This window comes from Pseudonaja textilis, chromosome 1 (genome assembly GCF_049901715.1).
Source record: "Pseudonaja textilis isolate UNSWEBS1 chromosome 1, rPseTex1.2, whole genome shotgun sequence".
Classification (NCBI taxonomy): domain Eukaryota; kingdom Metazoa; phylum Chordata; class Lepidosauria; order Squamata; family Elapidae; genus Pseudonaja; species Pseudonaja textilis.
This window is the reverse complement of record NC_141990.1, coordinates 34,258,162-34,282,316: the sequence shown is the minus strand read 5'-3', so window position 1 is coordinate 34,282,316 and position 24,155 is coordinate 34,258,162.

Genomic DNA, 24,155 nt, shown 5'->3' with positions numbered 1-24,155 from the left:
CTATTCTTCTATTAGTTTTTATAGATATTTATCATCAATAAATAAATGTGACATGCAGATGTTAAGAAATGAGTGGATTAAAGAATTAGAGGTGCCTATATTGCCTAGACAATGAAAGAGTATCTTATCTTCTATGGCAAGAGTGTCAATGGACCTTTAATTATGCTGGTTTTTTATGGAGGCTAACAGCCTAGTTGGTTTCCAACTCTAAGTAAATTGTTCCTTTTTCTTGTTGGCAAGGCTGGTATCTATCTTATTTAAATTGTTGAAATTTATCTGCTCCTCACTTATAAGAGTGTGGAAGCAGAAATTCCTTTGCTGTGTTTCCAGCGAGTGAAAGAAATGCTCTGGAAAGATTAGGCAGCCTCCAAAATGAAAAAAATTCCAATATAAGTTTTTTTAAAAAAGCTAATGCTTTTATAATAATTCTTTATATATTGTCAGAATTATACCTAGCATTTTGTTATTTCTGTATTTTATTATATTGTGTAATGTAGAAATGTGAATTGATTTGCTATTTGTATATATACATAATAGAAGGAAAATTCTGTAAGTAAAGAAGTCATTTATACTGGTAAGTGAAAATTGGTGTTTATGATTGAAGTTAGTTTTTTATTAGTGAAATATAACCAAAAGAAAAGAAGAATACATCAGTGATAAAACACACAAAAAATATATTAGAATGATTGACACAATTAATGGGGGGAAAGCCTTAGAGGTCAAAAAAGGACTTTGTTAATATACAATTAAAGTAGTCCTTAATGTCATTAATAAATGCAGATTATATAAAACATTACTCCATCTAATCATTTTTAGAATATAATGACATTTCAAAAATTATTAAAGAAATTTATCTTAATTGCATTCCTTAACATTAATTCATTTATATAAAATACTTCTCTTTGCTGAACTCTAGCATCAGAGTTCTTCATAAAATGTCAAATTCGTATCTAAGAAGTATAATTCAACATCACTGTAAAATCATTAATTTCTATCTTTTTTCTTAAGACTAAGTTAAGACACATGATACCATAAAGCCAAAAGGGAGCCATGACTTAACCAAATCATGTGGTTCAAATACCCCACAGATTTCTTACCATAAATATAATATTATGGTTTTTATATCTACAAGCGCTTCCTCAATTTTAACAGATAACAGATAATCAGAGTTGGAAAGGACCTTGTAGGTCATCTAGTCCAACCCCCCACCCAAGCGGGAGACCCTACACCATTTCTGACAAATGGCAGTCCAATCTCTTCTTGAAAGTCTCAAGTGATGGCACTCCCACAACTTTCAAGGGCAAGCTGTTCCATTGGTTGATTGTTCTCACAGTCAGAAAGTTTCTCCTTATTTCTAGGTTAATTCTCCCCTTGTTCAGTTTCCAACCATTGTCCTGCCTACAGGTGCTTTAGAAAATAGCTTGACCCCTTCCTTCCTGTGGCATCCCCTCAAATATTGGAAGACTGCTATCATGTCTCCCCTTGTCCTTCTCTTCACCAGACTAGCCAAGCCCAAGTTCCTGCAACCATTCATTGTATGTTTTAGCCTCCAGTCCCCTAATCATCCTAGTTGCTCTTCTCTGTACCTTTCTAGAGTCTCAACATCTTTTTTATAATGTGGTGAACAAAACTGGATGCAGTACTCTAGGTGTGGTCTTACTAAGGTTTTATAGAGTGGTATTAGTACTTCCCTTGATCTTGATTGTATCCCTCTGTTAATACAATTTAGGATTGCATTAGCTTTTTTGGCTGCTGCTGCACACTGCTCTTTCATATTTATCTGGTTGTCCACTAAGACTCCAAGATCTCTCTCACAGTTACTGCTATTGAGCCTGGTTTCACACAGTCTATATGTGTACTTTTGTTTTTTCTTGCCTAAGTGTAGGACTTTACTTTTCTCTACATTGAATTTCATTTTGTTAGATACGGCCCAGTGTTCTAGTCTGTCAAGATCCAGCTGGATCTTGAGCCTATCTTCTTGGGTATTAGCTATTCCTGCCAGCTTAGTATCATCTGCAAATTTGGTAAGTTCCCCTTCTATTCCCTCATCTAAGTCGTTAATGAAGATATTGAAGAGTACTGGGCCTAAGATGGAACCTTGTGGCACCCCATTGCTTACTTCCCTCCATGTAGACTTAGACCCATTAAGAACTACTCATTGAGTACGGTTTGTCAGCCAGTTGCGAATCCATCTGGTGGTGGTGCTATCTATTCCACTTTTTTCTAGCTTACTAAGAAGTAGGTTGTGGTCTGCTTTGTCGAATGCCTTGTTGAAATTTAAATATATTATGTCCACAATATTTTGCTGGTCTACTAATTTAGTCACTGTGTTGAAGAATGAAATAAGATTGGTTTGGCATAATCTGTTCTTAACAATTGCATGCTGACTGCTAGTTATTATTTTACTTGTTTCTAGATGTTGGCAGATCTGTTTTTTTATTATCTTTTCCAGTATCTTCCCAGGTATTGATGTTAGGTTGATTGGTCTATAGCTTCCTGGGTCTGTTTTTTTCCTTTTTTGAATATGGGAACCACATCAGCTCTTTTCCATTCCTCTGGTAGTTCCCCGGTGCTCCACGATTTTTGAAAGATATGGTGCAGTGGTTCTATGTGTCCTTCTGTAATATATTTTTATATGAAATTTCAGCATTTTTTGCATTATTATATAGAACTTTGAAGCATAAAATTGTAAGTCTGACCCTCACAATGACTTGCCTATCTCTGTCAGAATGGATTCTATTTTGTTGGGTCAGACAATTCTGAATAATTAAAAAAAAATGCTGTCCAATATCCCTTGTCTCATATTCAACACTTTAACTGAAAATAAAGTACAGTTTGGCTCTGAGATGATAAAAAAAGATGATTGTTCTAAATTAGGCAGTGTTAGCTGCTGAAGACAAAACCTAAATCTGACATGAGGAAGAATATAGGCAGAGAATGAAAAATGTCTATTATATGAAAGAACTTTCATCAAATTACCAAAATATGGGAGAAATAGATAAATCATGCTCAAGAACTTCACAGCCTATTAAAAAGTAACCTTGTGATATATTGTATATCATGGCTCCTTTCACAGTGACGAATAGACAGTTTTCTTGGTGCTCACTAGAATGAGTGGTGATAATGATAATGATAAATATCCATGCAAAATAACAGAAGCTATTAGGAAAATAGCCTCCATTGACTCATTAAAACAGAGCTTTCTGCAGCAACTTAATCTGCTCCATGAGAAGCTGACCTATTGATTTGCTTAAGCTGTTCAAAATTCTTTTACAAAAGCTTTATGCAGCATGACCCCATAATCCTCAACTAACATATAAGGTTAAGCTCTTTTCCCTCTTTCCTTTACATTATCAAGCTGGGATTTAAATAGTATGTAAAATAGAATCCTTCAGAGTAATGGGGTTGAGAGATGAGATGGCAAAATATCACAGAGAATGCCAAGTGTGGCCTTAGAAGAAGACATCACCCCAATGAAACAAGTTTCAAGGAATTTAATAGAAACATGAACAAGGTCTATATATACACTATTGTACTGTATGTACTGGATTGGATCCAGATTTCTTACACTTGGAGTTGCCTTTGAGAAGGAACCCACTGGAAGAAGTAAGAAGGCACTTGCCTCAGCAAACTTCCATGGGCTCTTTGGGGAGTCATAGAAGGAATCAATGAAAATAACTCCATTATTCCATTCAACTATAATGGATGGAAACTGAACAAGGAGAGATTCAACCTGGAAATAAGAAGAAACTTTCTAACAGTGAGAACAATCAACCAATGGAACAGCTTGCTCACGGAAGTTGTGGGAGCGCCATCAGTCGAGACTTTCAAGAAGAGATTGGACTGCCATTTATCAGAAATGGTGTAGGGTCTCCTGCTTGGGTGGGGGGCTGGACTAAATGTCCTATAAAGTCCCTTCCAACTCTGATTATCTGTTATCTATTATCTGTTATAATCACAGATAATATCACAGATAGAAGGGATACATCTATTTTTTAAAAAAGATTGTCTGATTATTCTGCTGCATCGAAAGGCAAAAATGATTTTAAAAATGTATTTGTATTCTGTCTATAAGTCACTAAGATGGCCAAAGGGAATGACAATATGATAACAATTAAGGTATGAACATAAAACTACCAGCAAATTGAATAGAAGATGAAACCAAGCCAGCAATTAAGTTTAATGGCAATGATAGGCATCAACGTCTGTTCAAAGCGAAGATGGAAAGGGGACCAGAGCGAAGATGGAAAGGGGACCAGAAACTGCCTTTCTTCCAAGAAGAAAATCACACTTCATAAAACATGACCAGAGGGAATTAATGCATTATTTAATGGGGGTATAATGTTGATATGTGGATATTGGATGCATGTTTATTCATTTGATTGATAGATTGAGTCGGAGTTAGCCTAGGTGCCTTCAGTCCTAATCTATCACTCTAATAAGCATATGGTACAATTTGGGGCTCATCTAAATCTTCCATATTTCTTCAATAGACTGTTCCTTCCTGGATCTCCAATACCAGACATTACCATTTTTATTATTCCAATGGAATGGAAAGACCCCCCCCCCCCAAAAAAAAAAAAAAAACCCTTAGCATTTCACCAGCAGGATAATGGTACAGAACTGGACCAGAGCTGGTCCAATGTGAGAAGCCCACAATAGAAACATTGACTTTGAAAAGAAAGTGGATCGGTCTTGGAATTGTATAGAATTATACAACAACAAAAAAAAGGGGGGGGGGACAGATTTGTGTTTTCATTTGGGTATCTTCATAACTTGCTATGTATGTTGCTGCATAAATTCTCAGCTACACCTGTGCATTTTTTGGATTTAAAATTCATACTTTTCAAAGTATGTATGGTTAAATCCAAGTACTGTGCAATGGGGTGAGCTCCTGTTACTTGCCCCAGTTCCTACCTACCTAGCAGTTCAAAATGCAAATGAAAGTACATTAATAGGTAAGACTTCGGTGGGCAGGTAACAGCGTTCCGTGCACCTTTGGCATGTAGCCATGCTAGCCACATGACATGAAAATGCCTCTCTGATTTATATATTTAAATCAATCCTCTTTTACCAGTTTTCACTTCATCTGAAGATCTGAATACCATACTATTGCCAGGTTTTTTTTGGTAACTTTTCAGAGAAGACGGGAGCATCAGTAGAAATGGGGTAGAGGGACTATGAATTTGTTGACTTAGCTTTTTCCTTCTGCACCAGCAGAATGCCACTGTATTCACATCTAGATCTAATCCATTTTAGCATGATTGTTCAGTTTCAGTGAATCACTGTTAGCCCAGAGTATTTTTATAAAATTTTATAAATAAACAGGCTCTGACTATGAATAGAAAATGAAGATTTCCAATGTAGGAATAAACTCATTTATAAAAAAGGCTGTGAGAACTTGCTAATGTGGTGAATAAAGCTTTCTCTATTATCTTTGTACAATCCCAGAGAATAGATGAAGTAATAGAAGTTTTCATACCCTCCTCTTCTTCATAAGGAAGAATAAAAACATCAGTATGGAACAATAAATCTAGCATAATACTTGGGAAGACTCTTAACACATATCTTAAAATGATAGGTTTGTTAACACCTTCAAAAGGATGCACTAATTATTAAAAATCAAGACCACATCTTACCAGACTAATATTGCCTCCATGATTTGACAAATTGTAATATTATTGATTACAATAATGCTGTAGATCAGGAATGTGTAAAGTACTATCTTAAAGCCACATGCATGTTCCTTTTATAGCCCCAGAAATGCCAGTGTGAATAAAGCTAAAACTATTGGGCAATTTTTTTCTTTATGCATTTTGAAGGATTTAGTATGGTTTATTCCATGCTGCAAACATACTATCTTGATTTCAGCAAATATTTTCATAAAATACTGTTTGATTACAAAGTATGGGCTAAGTGGCATATGTAATAGTTCCTCAAATGGCCTACATATCATAATCAAAGTCAGATCATTAATAGTTCCTCACCTGCAGTGGGATTCTAATTTTTTTACAACCAGCTCTCAGCTGTTTCGCCAAATTCCAGACAGGAAGGGAAACAAAAGTCTCAAGGTAATGATCAAATGACGCACTAAACGATCTGCACATACATCTGATGCCTTCACCCAGGATGCTTCTGTTAAAGAGTAGCCCTTCCAATGTACTAAATATTGGATACTATTCCTTCTTATTCAAGAGTCGAGGATCCCAACTATCTCAATGTAATCTGTATCATGTTGATAACCCTTTTTTATTTCAGGTACTTCAACCTGGGAGTCAATGGGTTTTAATAAACTGACATGAAACATTGGGTGTATTTGGCCCAACAATGATGGTAATTTTAACTCTACTGTGACAGGATTGATGATTTTTGTTATTGGGAATGGACCCAGATATTTGGGCCCTAATTTCTCACTGTTCAATTTCAATTTAATATATTTTGTTGATAGGTATACTCTATCTCCAGCCTGATAGAGGTTTATGATCCTGCTACTTCTTGTCTGCATATAATTTATAATCCATTGCTGTCTTATCTAGGGCTTTTCTTACATATATCCAACTAGCTTGTACTCGTTGTGCCTACTGTTGGACACTGATTGGATCATAGGGATAGCTATTCAACTCTGGTAATGGACTGAACTCCATGCCATTAACTACATAGAATGGACTATATTCCATACTACTGTATACTGCATTATTGTACGCGACTTCTGCAAATGGTAACAGCTTCACACATTCCTGTTGTTGATAGGATATGTAAGATCTTAAATATCTCTCCACCATGGCATTTGCTTTTTCTACAGCGCCATTCGTGCTTGGATGATAGGCTGAACTTAATCCCTGAGATGATCCCAACAAGCAGAGGAATGGTCTCCAGTATTGAGCGATAAATTGTACTCCTCTATCAGAGATCACTTGTCGAGGGGTTCCATGTAATCTATACACATGTTGTATGAACATATTGGCTAGAGATTTAGCCGATGGCAACCACAAGGTATGAAATGTGCCTGTTTTGAGAATAAGTTAATGATTGTCCATATAACTGTATATCTGTTACTGGGTTGGCAGTTCTACTATAAAATCCATGGCAATATCCTGCCATGGATGTTGAGGTTCAGACACTGTTCGTAACAATCCCAGTGGCTTTCCCAATCTTGGTTTTGACATTGCACAGACATGACATTTTTTATATATTGTTCTATATCAGACCTCATTTTCAGCCCCCCAAATTAGTGTCAAACTAAATGTAAGGTTTTTAAAAACCCAAAATGCCCGTCTTGTTTGTCATCGTGACATTTTTCCCAAATGTAATTCCTACATTTTTCCAGTACATAAATCCTATTTCCTTTCCAAGCCAAATTATCCCTATAGGAAACCAAGTCAGTATTACTGTATCTGTCCGAATTACCTCTTGCAACATATCCTCCTTTATTTCCTTTACCCTTGTAGCCTGTCCCATATTCCTGGGTGTGATTTCTGGGATCAGAGGCTGAACAATTACATCTTGAGGTTCGTTGTATTGCGGTAATCAGGACAGAGCCATAAAATTTTGACCACCTGGTACATAGCTCAGATGGAAATTAAACCACTTAAAATACATAGCCCACCGAAGCTGCTTGGGAGATAAATGGCGGGGCGTTTGTAAAGCCTCCAAATTCTTGTGGTCTGTCCATACTTCAAAAACTTCTTTGGTGCCCTCTAATAAATGTCTCCATGTATTTAATGCCCATTTCACTGCAAATGCTTCCTTTTCCCAAATTGCCCATCCTCTCTCTGTTGGGGTAAATTTTCGGGATGTATATGCACAAGGTCGTAACAGTCCTTGTTCATTTATTTACAAAAGGACAGCACCAACAGCCACATTGCTAGCATCAGCTTGAATCACATATTGTTTCATGGGGTCAGGATGTTTTAGAATTGGTGCCTGGGAAAACAATGTCTTCAAATTGTCAAACGCTTGTTGACATATGGTGGACCACTCCAGTTTTTGACTGGGCGTTGGCTTTGTTTTCTGATTCTTTTCTTTTAGCAGTCGGTTAATGGTAACGCAATACAAGCAAACTGTGGTACAAGTTACCTATAAAAATTTGTGAAACCAAGGAAACTCTGCAATTGTTTACGGGTCTGTGGGGTTTTCCATTCCAAGACAATGGTGACTTTATTGGGATCTATTTCGAAACCATCATGAGAAATTCTATAGCCTAGATAGTCCAATTTACTGCAATGAAATTCACATTTTGACAATTTCACGTACAATTTAGCATCTAACAATTTTCTCAATACACTTTGTACTAATTTTACATGTTCATCCAAGGTCTGTGTGTAAATTAGGATGTCACCAAATACATTAGTACTCCAAGATATAAATGTTCATGCAGCACCCCATTAATCAACTGCATGAATACTGCGGGGGCACCTTGCAGCCCAAAAGGCATCACCTTTAATTGAAAACTATCAAGGGGACAATTGAAGGTAGTTTTCCACTTGTCTCCTTGTTTAGTACGTATCCTGTAATATGCTTCATGCAAATCTAACTTCGTGAAGATTTTTCCGGTGGCCAATGTGGCCAATAAGTAACTGATCAAAGGTAGAGGATATATATTATCTATGCATACAGCATTCAGCCCTCTAAAATCCACACATAAACACAAGGTTCCATCCTTCTCCCTAAACAATACTGATGCATCTATATGCGATCATCCAGGCTGTATGAAGCCATGAGCTAAGTTTTTATCTAAAGGATTCCTCATTTCCTCCATCTCCTTGGGAGTCATTGCGTACATACGAAGTTTAGGTAACTGCACCCCTGGGATCAATTCTATTGCACAGTTGGTTTTATGGTGGGGGGGTAGGTGTTCGCATTCCTCCTCATGGAACACCTTTGCAAGATCCAGATACTCAATTGGGTAGGGGAGTTTTTAATGTTCACCTAAGGTGGTTGCTAATTCCTTTTGTGAATTCTGCGTGAACTCCCCTGGATTTTCCTGAGGGGGCTCTGGTCCTACCACCAATCGTAAATGACGATGACCACCCTCCCACCATATAACGGGCTCCCACCTATCCAACCACACAAGGCCTAGTATTAGTGCCTCATGCATATGCAGGACAACAATAAATCGTAGCTGTTCCCAATGAGCTCCAATTTCAAGTTTAATAGGAGTAGTCATCGTCATAGCTGGGGACCCCCCAAGCAGGGACTCATCTACCTGTTCAAAACTCATTGGTGTGGGCAATTGTTCTACCTGTAATTTCAGTTCATCCACTACTCGTTGGCTAATAAGACACCTGGTACATCCCGTGTCTATCAGGGCCCCATATCTACCCCTTAGTCCGGTATTCCCACCATCCAATATTACTGGTATCATGAAAGGGCAAACTGGGGCACACATCATCATATCATCGTGGCTTTTCTCACCACTATCATCCAACCCCTACACTGGTCTGGATTGACTACATTCATCCGATTGATGTTGTCTTGATGGTGATGCTTCCCCCTTCATTTTTTGAACCAGTCCTTGTGATCTTTCGGTACTACTTCCTTGTTTCCTAAAACCAAACTTTGTCACTGCTCCCAGAGGTGCCTTTGCTGTTTGTTTCATACCTTTGTTGGCCAGTTTGGGGCATTCCAATGCTCTATTGCCCTACTAGATTACATCTGAAACACTGAATAGCTGGGTGGCCCCTGCCACTCGGCAGACCATCTCCTGGTCTGTTCTGACCTCCCATGACATTGAGATCCACTTTGGGTACCTTTTGGAAGGAATCAGGTCTGGTTCTGAACTCCTTTAGCCCAACATCTAGTTCAACTACCATTCTGTACCATTCTGTCAAATGTTGAGGGACTCCTCTATATAGACAAGCCTGTCTTAAACCATGATCTAAGCTGGCATGGAATTCTCGGACCAACAGACGCTTAGGCCAAGACCTTAACTGGCCAGCCAAACATTGGAAATCCCGTACATATTCAGTTGTTGGTCTCCCATCTTGCCTCAACATCATTATAGCTTCCTCAGTTTGGTGAATGTGGGATCTATCTTCAGAATGATTACGGAGTGAATCCAGAAACACACTGACATCTACCAACTCTCGTGCCTGTTTGTTATGTAACTCCACAACCCAGTCCTCTGCATCTCATTAAAATTCCCATAATAGCCACCACTGTGGACCACTGGGATGTATAGCAAGATGCATAAAATTCCAGGTGATTAACCACTTGGCTTAGGAACAGTGTGAAATGGACTGGGTTACCATCAAACATAGTTTGCAAGGGTGGTAATCCCCACACCATGTGCTGTGGACACTGTCCAGACATTCCCTGATGACCCCAAGAACCCTCCTATGTCGAGGTGGTGACTCCTTTCAAGCAAAACTAGAGGACATCAGCCTTGTCCCCCCATCCTGGGTTCTGATTGCCCAGCAACATCAGCCAATGTTGCATCAAATCCAGGTGTCAAGTCACTTCCAGTCCTCTTACTATTATGTTCTCTCCCCTCCCTAGGGATAGAACTGAAATATGAAGTATCATCAGTACGAGCTCCTGATCCCTCCCATCTTCCTTTTGGGCTGGAATCCTGTATACTCGGATCTAAAGAATACTTTATTCTTAATAGTTCTGTAGTACTGTCTCCCAAACTGGAGGTGGAGGACTCCAGGCATCTTCCTCAACTATTTTCCTTTCCCTCAATTTCTCAAACACTCCAGTATTGAGAGGTGCAAAAGCAGGGTTTTTTCCACGAATGTCCCTTCCCCCACACTCTTCCTGGAACTCCAAATCACTCCTACCATCTTCCTTCGTCTTACGTAGTTTAGGTCTAGTAACTTTTTGTACATCTTTGGGAATATCCCCAGTATCACCAGTAGATGGCATGTCTCCACTTATAAACCCCTCTGTAGACTCACACACTCCATCATCCTGCAGAGAAACCTCTTCCTCATCCACCTCCGATGCAAGCAACAAAACCGAATCCAAGTTTATGCCTTCCGCCATCGCTCCCCAACGCAGCACACCAAACAGTTCACAGGGGTTGGGAGAGATGACAGGAGCACAAGAGGATTTGAAGAGAACTGACTTTCTTCTCAGTTGTTTCACTGAATTCCAGACAGGAAGGGAAACAAAGGTCTCAAGGTAATTATCAAATGAGTCTTTATTCGTCCATACAATGCTCCGGATTCAGGTAACAATGAGTAACCAAAAGGAATTAAAGTCAGCTCTGGTGCACCTCGCAGCCAGAGCTGTATTTATACAACAGTTAACAACTTAATTCAGGGGTCTCAAACACAATTTACCTGGAGGCCGCTGGAGGCAGAGTCTGGGTGAGGCTGGGCCGCATAATATTATATTTTATATTATACTTTATCTTTATATTATACACTAATATTATACTTTCATATCATGGTGGGGGCCAGAGGATATCATCCTGCGGGCCGCAATTGGCCTGCGGGCTGTGAGAATGAGACCTCTGACTTAATGAGTTTATCCACCATCCAGTGAGCATTACTGCATCACATCCGATCACCATGTATTACCTTATACACGGTGCTTTTAGCCATTAATTGTTTACCCCTATTTACTATACTTGTACAAACTATCATATTCCATCATTGTATTTATGCCTATGAAGTACCCTCCACCCCTTTCTAGATCGTTAGTTCAGCAGGCAGCATCCTAATCACTTTGTCTACAACTGCCCACAGACTGTAACAGCTCAGCGTGTGAGGTCAGCAAGGCTCATTATCTCAGTCGAACAGTCGAAGCCCCGGGTTGGGTAGTTAACAAGACTTCCCCCCTCGATAGCATAGTCTGACATGGCACAACGTGTGGTGTCACGCCCCCAGCATGCCTTGGAGACATGACACCGGCTCTGTGGGCATGGCTTGGTGGGTGTGGCAGGAGAAGGATACTGTACAATCTCCAGTCAGAGGTGGTATTTGCTGGTTCTCTGAACTACTCAAAATTTCTGCTCCTGGTTCTCTAGAACTGATCAGAACTTGATGAATACCACCTCTGTTCCTCACCAAACTGAAGGGAGATATCAAGTGGAGTGTTGCCAGATTCAATTCTAGGCTTTATAGTTCTTAAATATTTTATTAATTATGTATTTAGTGATTTTATCATCAAAATACTTATCAAATTTAATGGAGACAAAAGTAAAAGCAAAAATCTTCATTTACAAAAATTAAGTGAAATGCACAGGTATAACAGTGAAAATTATAACAGCATATATGAAGTCTTATCACAAGATGAATATGAGACAAAACCGTGACCAAGCTGTTAAAAGGCAAATATAATTTTTGGCTACATATAGAAGTATCCAGATGATGGATCAAAACAGGCAAGATGATACCATGACTTTTTCATATGTGCACTAACATCACACACACACACACACACACACACACACTCATACATACTGTGCAAGTGACTCATATGCACATATTGTTATACTACAGGGAAAATCCTTCAGAACTGATTTCAGTTATTGTGAACAAATCTAAACTAATTAATAAGGTAGAGTGTAGAACTGCTGGATATTTCACAGGATTTTGTATGTGATTCTTCCTCTTCTCCCCCCGCTCTGTGTGTGCATGTCTTTTCACATTTTATATTACTGTTCTGTTTACTAATAAAGTTCCAAGTGGGAATAATAATGCTTATGTGAAGTCTCGAGTCTTACCTTGAAGTATGAGGCACAATACAATCAAACTGACTCATACTCCTAATGTAGATTTATTAAGTGATGCAGATGCTGAAATCCATACAGGTTCCCTGTTCTCAGTTTGCCAATACTTCTCTCCATTGTTCCCACTCGAAGTAGCAATTTTAGCTATTTTGACACTTTTTCTTGGAATATGTAGTTATACCTAACAAAATTTGCCAGTTGCTGCTGATGTCAGCTCTTTCAGAAATATTTGCCCAACCTCACATCAATCGTTGTAAGGCAATAATGGATACAAACAAAGCTATATTTTTGGACTTACAGGGGAGATATAGTGAACAGAAAATGGCTCTTCAAAAACTTTTCTTTTTGCAATAAAATTTTTATTTTTATTTTTAAAACATCTCTTTGAGTAAACAATGTGATTCCAGGTTTTTATATTCCAGTACAAACATGACCATGGTTATATATTTAGCTTTCTTATCCAATTTTGTATCATATCATTACCCATTCCATTTTTCTTTTTATATTCTCATAAATTACTTTATAATATTATCTGTATTCTTAATCAATCTCTATATTCATTATGCCTGATTTCTTGTATTCATCATATTTGCAGGTTTTTTCACATTCATCATTTCCAAAAATTCACCTTAATTTATATTATCCAATATTTATCCCCTTTCATTATCAATTCAGTCTTGCCACCCTCTTTACAGTATAACATATTTTTCCCATTTTATTCCCTTTAACCAATTGTAAAAACTAGTAATAAAATAGCCATTTTCCCCCTTCATATTTTCTAATATCAATATTTCCCTATTTACTATATATTATATGCTCATTTTTTCTATCAGATTCCACATGGTATCCTTTTCTGTATTACATATTAATTTCTTTATATATTCCCAAAACATTTGTATAACAAATTATATTTTCCATTTTATTTCCATTTAATCAATTATAAAAACTAATAACAATATACAGGTGAAACTTGGAAAATTAGAATATCATGCAAAAGTTCATTTATTTCAGTAATGCAACTTGAAAGGTGAACCTAATATATGAGATAGACTCATTACATGCAAAGCAAGATAGTTCAAGCAGTGATTTGTCATAATTGAGATGATTATGGATTACAGCTCATGAAAACCCCAAATCCACAATCTCAGAAATGTAACTGGAACAGGATAATTGACAGCATCCATTTTGCATACAGTAAGATAAGTTTATGGTTTTCCATATATTTTTTTGCATCTATTTTGCATACTAATTTGTTCCTTAATAATTAAATTTGTGTGTATGCACTATAACACTTCCATTCTCCATTGCCTCTATTAACATCTTCTTTCACTTTCACTTTCATTTTTTGCAATTAAAAGATGATTCTTTTATATTTCAATTCTTGCAACACATAAGCATGTGATTAGTGTGCATGTAACATAATGATTTCTACAGCTTGATAAACCATGACAGAATTGAACAACAGATGCTTCACCTCCTTCAGAATATACTTGGTTGTTCTGAATCAAAGCAAATAATGTATTTACTTTGTCTATATTTGTCAGAAATTTATTTCACCCCATTATCCTGAACATGATCTCATGGAAGTGTATAAGGGGATTAAACATTCAATAAAATAAGATAACAGAAAAACTAAACATAATTGAGAGGTTTAAGACTAAATCAATCAGCTTAGATACAGATTTAAATATAATTTTCCTCTAAATGCCAATGTAAATCAAATGGCTTTAATGTTTCTTTCTCTCTTTTAATTACAAATACAATATAATGGTGGCATTTTTTCCAGATTCAGAATACTACCACTAAGACAGTTCAATGATTCATTCTTACAATAGAAAAGCATCCTTCAGCTAGAAAGTTCTCCATCTACTATTCATGTAACTTGTTTCTATTCCCCACACAAAAAATGTTCCAACAGGTCCAGAATTTCTTGTTTTCTTCCATTTATAGTTGAAACAAGTTTTGACAGTAGGAAGAATTTGTCATCAATTCCCTTTATAATCTATCTCTATTGAAAAACTCTCAAATATTGCAGGGGAGATGGGGGGATGCTTAAACTGTGACTATGATGGGACATAAGAATCTAGTAGCCTCTGCAACACACTGAAAATAATATTTTAAACCAATTCATCTACTGATCTAAATTAATTTCTGGATATTACAATACTTGAGAAATTGTAATAATTACCGATAATCAGTTCAGCTGAAACTCACAAATCTTTTAAGGTCACACATGATAATAGGTCCAATAACTTACGTGTTCATATATAAGTCTATTCTTTCCCAATTCCTCCTTCAATCAATTTTATTTTTAAAGACCACTTAAAATGTTCATATAATACACTGTCTGGAAATTAAGATTTTTTTTTTTGAGTGATTTAAATTATTCTCTTCTTCGCCCACCTCCTATACAGGAAGCAGAGTTTTAATGTAGTCTTGATGGTTTTTCAAGCCAGCAGAAAATGTCTAATGTCCCCTCACTTTTTTGCCTCATCAGATTTGTCTCAATCTTCTGTTCTCTTTCAACTGAAGCATAGCAAAAATATATCATTACTGGAGAGCTGCCATTGATCTCATGAATCAGACAATTTTCCCCTCAGAAATGCAAGCAGACATTACTTCATGCTTCAACAAAGTAAGTGATGGGTTGACATTTAAATTCTGTCTTCACACAGTCCTAAATTATCTTTCTAAGCTGAAACAGTGATGATGTCAGAGTTTATTTAAATAATAGACCAGGGAAATCTCTCCTCTCCTCCCCTCTCCTGTCCTCTCATTTCCCTAAAGAATATAAATTGTGTATAAAGCTAAGGTTTAAAGCCAAGAAATATATAAACATCTTGACTTTTCAACAAAAGATACAGGAATGTTTAATTAATTCTGAAAATCTGTGCATTTCTAAAATATTTAAGGAAACAAATTGGGTCTTTATCCTGAAATCCCAGGACCTTATTTGAAACTAACTTGATTTACTCTACTACTGTGCACTATGAATATTTTAGTCACATTAGGGGTTTCTCCAGTATCAGCCACAAGGGTTAAATAGTAAAAGAAGCTTCTGGATTCACAAAGTGAAATATAAATTCTAGGAATCCAGTCCGTTATATTAAGACTATGTTCCATATATAAAAATTATGCAGGATAATGTATATGTGTATGTGGCATACGTATGTATGTGTACACACACACACACACACACACACACACACACACACACACACACACACATATATATATATATATATATATATATATATATATATATATATATATATGGATCTTTGGTTGTTCGGGTTTTCTCCCGCGTAAGATTCGAAGTATCTAGGCAACGTTTCGATGAAGTCTCATTCATCATCTTCAGGCTTCTGTCTCCGGCTCTGTGCTTCTCAGAGTAATGTGAGATTGCAGCTGCTTCCTCCTTTTAACTGCCAGTGGGGTGGGACTTGATTGGGTGGGGGCTTGGCTGTGTTCTGATTGGGTGGGGGTATGTTCTCATTGGTAGGGAGTTTGGCTGTGTTCTGATTGGTTGGGGGTTACGCGGAGAAAACCCGAACAACCAAAGATCCACATACAAATACCCGAGAACCTCAGAAAACAAATTATATATATATATATATATATATATATATATATATATATATATATATATATATATATATATATATATATATATATATATATATCTCAAGATGGATACTGTGTAATGTTTTACCTAAGTGGGATAAATATTGTTCCAAGGACTACTATAAAGGAGCATGGGAGTCACAAAAGTGCTAAGTGCATTGCATGGTACTGCAATCTCAGGAAAAATCCAGTCTAGTATATTATGTTATTATATGTGACTGAAGATTGCACAATAGGCAATGCAATTCAATACTACTCTACCCTAGCCCTAGAGAGGGTCCCCAAAACTGTGAGGGGTTTAGATATTTTCTACATATAGTACCTAAGCTCAGATGTCACCTGTTTGGATCATGGCTTTGGTGGAAATGCTTTGGTGCGGCAAGGGTTGCTTGCTTTCCAAGGACTGGACACACCAGAGTGTAAAATCAATGCACAGTGATTTAATGCAGCGCACACCTTCCCCAGCAATAATCCATTGTTGTCCACCTTTCTAGAACATGCAAGGTGACATTGCCATGTAAATATTTTTAAAGTTCAATCCTTTAATACTTAGTTAAACTTAAAGACTGTAAACTAGCATTTGTCTCCTTCAAAAAGTTCTTAGTTCTAGTAGGATGTCATAGTGTTTCAGTGTGGTTGTTCCTCTTAGTTCCTTGGCAAAGCTTCAAGCATGACTCCCACTACTATATGATGTTCACCACAGTTTGTGGTCCTGGCAGTTGATTTACCAGCTTGAAATATCTGCCAGTTTCCTGACATCATCTTTGCTTCCCCATCTGCATACCATTTGGTATCTCCTTTCATCCTACACACCTAGCCACATTCTATCTTATCATTTGCTTTTATAAGCTGCAGGCCTGGGTAGGATGAGGCTGCCTCTGGATGTCTGCATGTCTTTGAAAATACAAAAAATGGCTCCGTTATTGCAGGCTGCTGGAACATCAGCTTGTGAGTACCGCTGTGAGTGAGTGAATGAATGTGTGACAAAAAGGGGGAGGGAAGTGTTTCTGGCTAATTATAATTTTTTCCCCAAGAGCAGACAATAACCCCAACTTCACTCTTTCAGAAGTGGTACCATGGAATGGATTGTATATATTTAGTGATACAATCTGCAACATTTGAAGGCCATATGTTTTGTATTTTGTATGTCCTTTCCCTATTGAGGAATATTGGAATCCTATTGGTTGGATAGCCAAAAACTCAAATCTAATTAAAAAATAAGCATCAATGAACAGCAGAGATTGTAGCACAGTTTGAGAGGTAACCTCCCTCCCACACTATTAGTAATCTAGCCTTATATCTGTTGTATATATATTCTTTGAAATTAAAAGACAAGTTACATTCCTTGTGTCATAGAAGTTGACATACATATATTAGCTGACAAAAGGACAGTCTCTTAGACTAGAATGAGTAAGATAAAGATAATGAAATGCAGAAGATCCAGTAAGAAAGAAAATCTACTTACAGCAACATAAATTACTCAGCTGATACTTTTCCTCAAATATACTTTAACTGACAGCTTCTTTAATGCACATTGAATAATATGGGTCATGACATTTGCCAGCCAACAGAAGCAAAAAAACAAGAAAACATTTCATTAGTGATATGTCTCTGCTTAATATTCACATACTGCAAACCTCTTTCTGTTGTAGAAAACAACCATGGCTGAGATGGCAGTCCTAAAGGCATCTTCCATCACCAGAAAAAGTAAAAAAGAATCTGAGATGCTTCCTGGGCTTTGGATGGAAAAGCACTGATTAATTGAATAGAAGGTTGATTCCCTTCTCATAAGAGAATAAGGAATTAGGAAATTTCTTCACAAGGAAATAAGGAATAGGGAACTTATTCTGGTGAGTGCTCGACCCCTTGAGAGCAACATAATCATCTTCGTTGACAAAGTCTTAGAAAAAAATGAAGGCCTTTGAGCCCTATTAAACCATGACTATTGAGGACTGTCAGAAGCATAATTTCAAAATTGAAATATACATAAACCAAAATAAATTTAAAAAATATTAGCCTTGGTGGCTTCATTTTTTTCTTATGTGTTTCATGCTTATGTATTTTGTTGTTATTTTTGCTACTCTTTTTTTTGGCATTTTCTTAAGAAACAGCAGTGAAACAGCAACCCTTCAAACAATTGAACAGCAATAAATATACCTATAGGGAATATTTTTCCCTCCTACAACCTACACATGTTTAAAAAAGCAAGTGAAGAAAAGTTCCATATGCTCAGTTGTACAGAGCTTTGCTCATACAATGAAGATATCTTTCTATCTCATATTTATACAGTTCATAAAAATTGTACAATGGCCAAATGATGGGCTAGGAATAAGATATTGATTGAGACACAAGCTAAACAAATATTACATTTCTCCTTTCCTTTCCTTTCCTTTTTTCCTTTCATTATTTCCTTTCATTATGCCATTTCTCTATATTGTAAAGTAGGCTTCCTGACCTCATGTGCTAAGATTATAATTCCCCCATTGGCAATTTAGTGTAGAATTTAAAACATGATTAATCAAACATGTTCTTTCTAAGTTCAGTGAAAGCTATAGTACGTCCACTTTAAGGAAGTGTCATATTTTATTCTATTTTTGTGGTAAAGAAAAGAATCCTATTTAATGCAATTTCTTGGGTGTAAAGGAAGAACCAACTCAGAATTACTCTGCTACATCAGAGAATAAAAATTGGCAGTTATAAAATAATAAATTCCCTCTTGCTAGGAATTATTAGGAAACAGATAATATTAAATCTGGAATAATCATAAAGACCAAGTGGCAAAACTATGTTTGAAATACTATGTATGCATTTTCTTTCTCTTAAATTATAATTTATCAGCATTTGATTAGAAATTTGATTAGATGAAGACCAATAGCTATATGCCTTTCAGGGGAAAAGGAAAGCATTAAGAAAGAAAGAAAAGCAGATGTAGATGCAACAAGGAAGAGAAGTTCTTTATACCATCTACTTCCATATTGTCTGCAGTGATTATGAGGCTATCCAGAGTCTAAACCAGGGGTGGGATTCTACCTGGTCAAATTGCTTCTATAGAACCAGTTGTTATGATTCTGCACAGTTCGGAGAACCAGCAATTTGCACCACTGGCTGGCCCCTCCCCTCCCTGCCCACTCACTCCTTACCTGGCATGCACGCCATCCAACTTGCCTGCCTTGTGCCTTCACCTAATTTTTGGTAAGTTGCTATTTTTCCTTTTTTTTCCCCTGCCCATCAGCTGTTCTAACTATCAGCTGTGCTGGAAGATTTAGATTAGCTAGAAAGCAGGAAATTGTTAGACTTCTTGCTTTCTAGATAATCTAAAAGCAGAGCTGAACCTTCTATTTTTTAGTGGAGACTCAGGTAGCAGATTGCAGAATGGTAGTTCTCTGAGTGAATCTGTGATTCTGGGAGCAATTCAATCTGCCTGCCTGCTTTGCCTGATTTTGGGTAAAAGTTGCTCTTTTATAAAAAAAATTCAATATTTACATAAACATTTACAATATTTACATACAAGCCATGCCCAGCCAGTGACATGACCACCAAGCCATGTCCAGTCATCAAGTCATGCCCAGCCAGTCACATGACTGCCAAACCACACCCACAAATTAGGCCACACCCACAGAACCAGTTATTAAGAAATTTGAATCCTACCCCTGGTCTAAGCCACAAATAATTTTATTTGGGGATACAGGGAGCAAGTCAAAGACATCATCCATGGAAAGTATACATATCTTTTGAGAGCTGTTACTGTTTCCTCACTAATCATGAAGGTTCCTATGAATCTTAAAAGAACTTCATGCCTCTGTACATCAACATAAATAGAATGCAACCACAATAGATAATTATTGCCTTTATAGCTATCTTCTTGACTTCCACGGGTATCTGAACTGGCTATTATTTAGGCTATTAAGCTAGCTACAAGTTATATTTTGCCCTAGATCAACAGGACTCTTCTTATATTCTGGTAATGCTGATTTTTTTTTGGGGGGGTGTAGTGATAATGGCAGCATATGATATATAATTTAAACTGGTACATAGCAACATCAATGAAAACAAATGTATTAATCATCAAAAACATGCTTACATTTAAATAAAGGCTCTCTCTGTGTGTTCAAATACACTTCTAGCCTTTTGTTTTTCATTGTTGCTTGCTTTTTCCCTCTAGATATTCTTGAAAAAACACATCATCTCAAGCATTTTATCAAAAACAAAGTATTAATGACTGACCAATGAGACCACAGTGGTAATCACAATTACCATGGAGATATATATTTGAACATTTTAAAGGGGCATTAAATTATTATTTGTGAAGGTGCTTAAAGAATAGTCATTGATGAATAGGCAGACTTTTTTTTCACTTGCCTGCTTTGCAAAGCTCTCTAATCTCCAAGCTGAAAGGCAGAAGAAGAGCAAAATGTGCTAAATTAAATTCAGGAGCTACTTGAAGAGGTTCCTGGATGACTCATGCAATGAATCACAGATACCAGATTAGCTATATGTAACAGAAGGGCTGGGGCGAGATGGACAACTTATCTGCTTGGTGATGATGCTAATAGAAAAATATCATTCTTTACCTTATACATCCCAGAGCAGTGCATAAAAGGGCATCCCGGCTAGAGCAGCTGCCTTCCAGAGCAGGTGAGGGGTGATGGTAGAGTTAAATAAAATAATACACAGTGAGGTGAATATGAACAGAAAGGTTTTTCTCACCTCTCTTATAATGTTAGAAGTGGAGACTATTCATTGGAACTAAACATAGGTAACAAAGTTTAATTTTGATAGTATACAGATACATACAGATGTCTATGTCAGCATTCCAGCAAACCTCAATTCCAACCAATAACTCCGAGACAGACATCTATGAAAGGTTCCTTTTATTTGGATAGTAACTGGTACATCTGTGGAATCCCAAATCTGAAAGTTTTGGACTTCCTTGCAAAAGTAAAAAACTACATCCCCATAGCCATCACCAAATCCCATGGCCCAATCACCATCTGTCCCAAAGTAAACTTTCCTTTTTACTATACACAATACTACACAACCTTGAAACAACGAAAGGAATTTATTTTGTCTAGCTAGATATACTCGAATAAATTCCCCCCTCCCATTTTCTCAGGCTCAATTGTGGCAGCATGGGAACAGCAAATCTCAATATGGTTTCCAAAGCTGACAGGTGTCCCCCCTTGAAAAAAATCTCATCCTGGAAGATACAATAAACAAAACCCAACCAGAGGTTAATGTGATGCCCTTAACCCCCTCTTCCGCCTCCAAGGGGACCCTTTGGCTTGTCAGGGAATTTTTCATGGAATTGGTTAACCAATCTACCATGTTTCTCACAAAATAAGGCACGGCCTTATTTTTTTGACCCCTCCAAAAATGGCTAGGCTGTCCTTTCAGGGGTGACTTAATTTCCTCCTCCACCTAGAGCACCCCATGTGCACTTACCTCTCCACAAGGCCATTTCTATCAGCCGACAAAAGCTCCCCGAAGGCAGAGTCACCAGCCACGCTTCAGGGAGAGGCGTGGCTATGCATCAGGTTCCCAACTGCAAACTCAATGCAACTGCAAACTCAATGCAATGTACATATGCTATTGTCAGAATAAATATCAGACGACCCCAAGATTCCTGCTGCATTTCTGCTTCCTGAGCCAGCCGCTCTTCTTCGTCCCCTCAAATAGCCCTATTTCCCCCCCACCCCAATTTCCCACTGCAACCATTTGGATCGCAGGAGAGTCACTAAAGAAGCTTTTGTCTTCTCCTGTCCCGCTCTATTAAACTTCTCTCTCCAGCCTTGGAAATCCTCTCCTGGGGACTCCATCCCACTCCAACCCTGTATAGTTTCCATTCTAGACAAGCCCCCTCCCAGGTGTGCTCTGGGAATCCAAGGACTGGTTCTGCCCCCCCACATCTCTGACTTGAGCAGAGCAGGCACGGGGGGGGGGCAGGGAGGGAGCAGAGTGAAGGGGCTCCTGGGTTTTTTTGGCTGAGCTGGGTGGGCTCAAGATCATCCTTTAATGATTAACAGGACACTTCCCTGAACCCCCAACTCCGTCTAGTGCAGAGGGTGGCAGCTTGGTGGGCCCGGGAGAGATGATGGCTGCATTGCGGGGAAGAAACACCCCCCCTCAAGCCCCTTGGGGAAACATAAATGAATGAATAAACTCAAAGGGTCTTGGGACAACCCCGCCCCCAGTTTAATTGCACCAACAAAAGAGAGGTGGCAGAAGAGCAGGGACCTTCAGGTTCAGAAACTCTCAGTTAAGCACAACCTGTTACTTCTTCTTTCCTCCCTGCCCTCATTTCACATTGCCTTTGATCACAAAGCAGATCTTAATGATAAACAACCCTTTTGTAACTTACCAACTGCATGCCAAATCCCAGCCATCACAGGGGACCCACAAAGCAACACCCCAATTTATTAAAAATCCACTATTTTAATAAAAATAAATAAACCAAATACAGGAACAATTTATTCAAACACAGGAACAATTTATGCAAAAACAGTTATGTCATCTTCTTCTGGAACATTGTCATAACACTCCAAAGCCTGATGGAATCTCTTGTGATTCCATTGCTGGTAAAAGAATTGGTCCCAATTGCTGATGTTTAGCAATAGAGGTCTCCTTAAAGGAGTATTTCTTGTCTATGTATCCTGCTCATAGTGCATTGGCAACACAGGTATCAGTGATGGTATCCCATGTCTTCTTCACCCAACTCACAACCTCTGCCAGGCTAGGCTTCACAAAGTTTCCTTGTTGGTTTCTCTCCATGCGATTCTCAATATAGTCATTGATTTGTACCTGCAGATTGTCCTTGAATGATTTGTTTACTGCAATGTAATGTTTGGAGATGTGCTGTCATTCCTGGTGGGATCATTATTTGATCCACTCTTCTTTGTGCAAGGAAACACTTCATGTCTTTGGCACGGTGAGTGCTGGCTGCATCCCATATCAGCATGCCTCTTTGGCCATCATGCACAACAAGTGGCAGTATTAACTCGACCCACTTCCCGCTTCCCTGTGTGCACCAAGCTTTTTCGGTTTCAAGCACATAAGCCCCTGAAACACGTTCATTTTTTTCTTTTTTGCCCTTGGCAATGACAAGAGGTACTACCTTGGTCCCATCCAGGTGAATGGCCAAGATGCACGTAATATGTGCACTTTCATATCCAGTTGATGGAATGTAAATTGACGAGGCACACCTCTTATCAATTGTTGTTTGAGCCTCTTGGTCCATAAAAACTGCAGTCTCATCCATCGCAATCATGTGAGAGACATTATATTTGGAGAAATCAATGGTGTCAACAAATGATTTAAAAGCAAGTGCCCGTTTGACAATTTCAGCATCTTCTAGCTTGAAGAGCGAGTTGGATCTCCTCAGAGACAATCCATATCACTGAAGGAAGCCACCCAGCCAATGATGAGAGGCTTTGAATTCTCCTTGGGTAATTTCAAACTGTGGTGCCATTGCAACGGCAAATGCTTGAATATCAGCCCTTCCTACAACCAAAGCCTTTGCTCTCCTGTCAGCAATCAGTTGAGAGATGGTGTCTTCAAGTTCAGGATATAATGGATGCCGACCTGATCCACACCTGCGCTTCTTGGCATTTCCCTTCTGCACCTGTTGACTGAAGTTATCATACTCAGCTCTCCATTTTCGGACCATGCAACATATTCTCTTTGCAGAAAGCAGTCAGATTCTTACCACGAGAATCCTCCACGATTGCTTTCTTTTTTTTTTTTTGTAAATTTTATTTGAGTTTTCACAAAAAGAAAAGAAACACAATTAAAACATCTTTTTTGAAAGCAGCATAATCCCGGGTTACATTTCTTTGTGCAGACACAATTTCAAGTT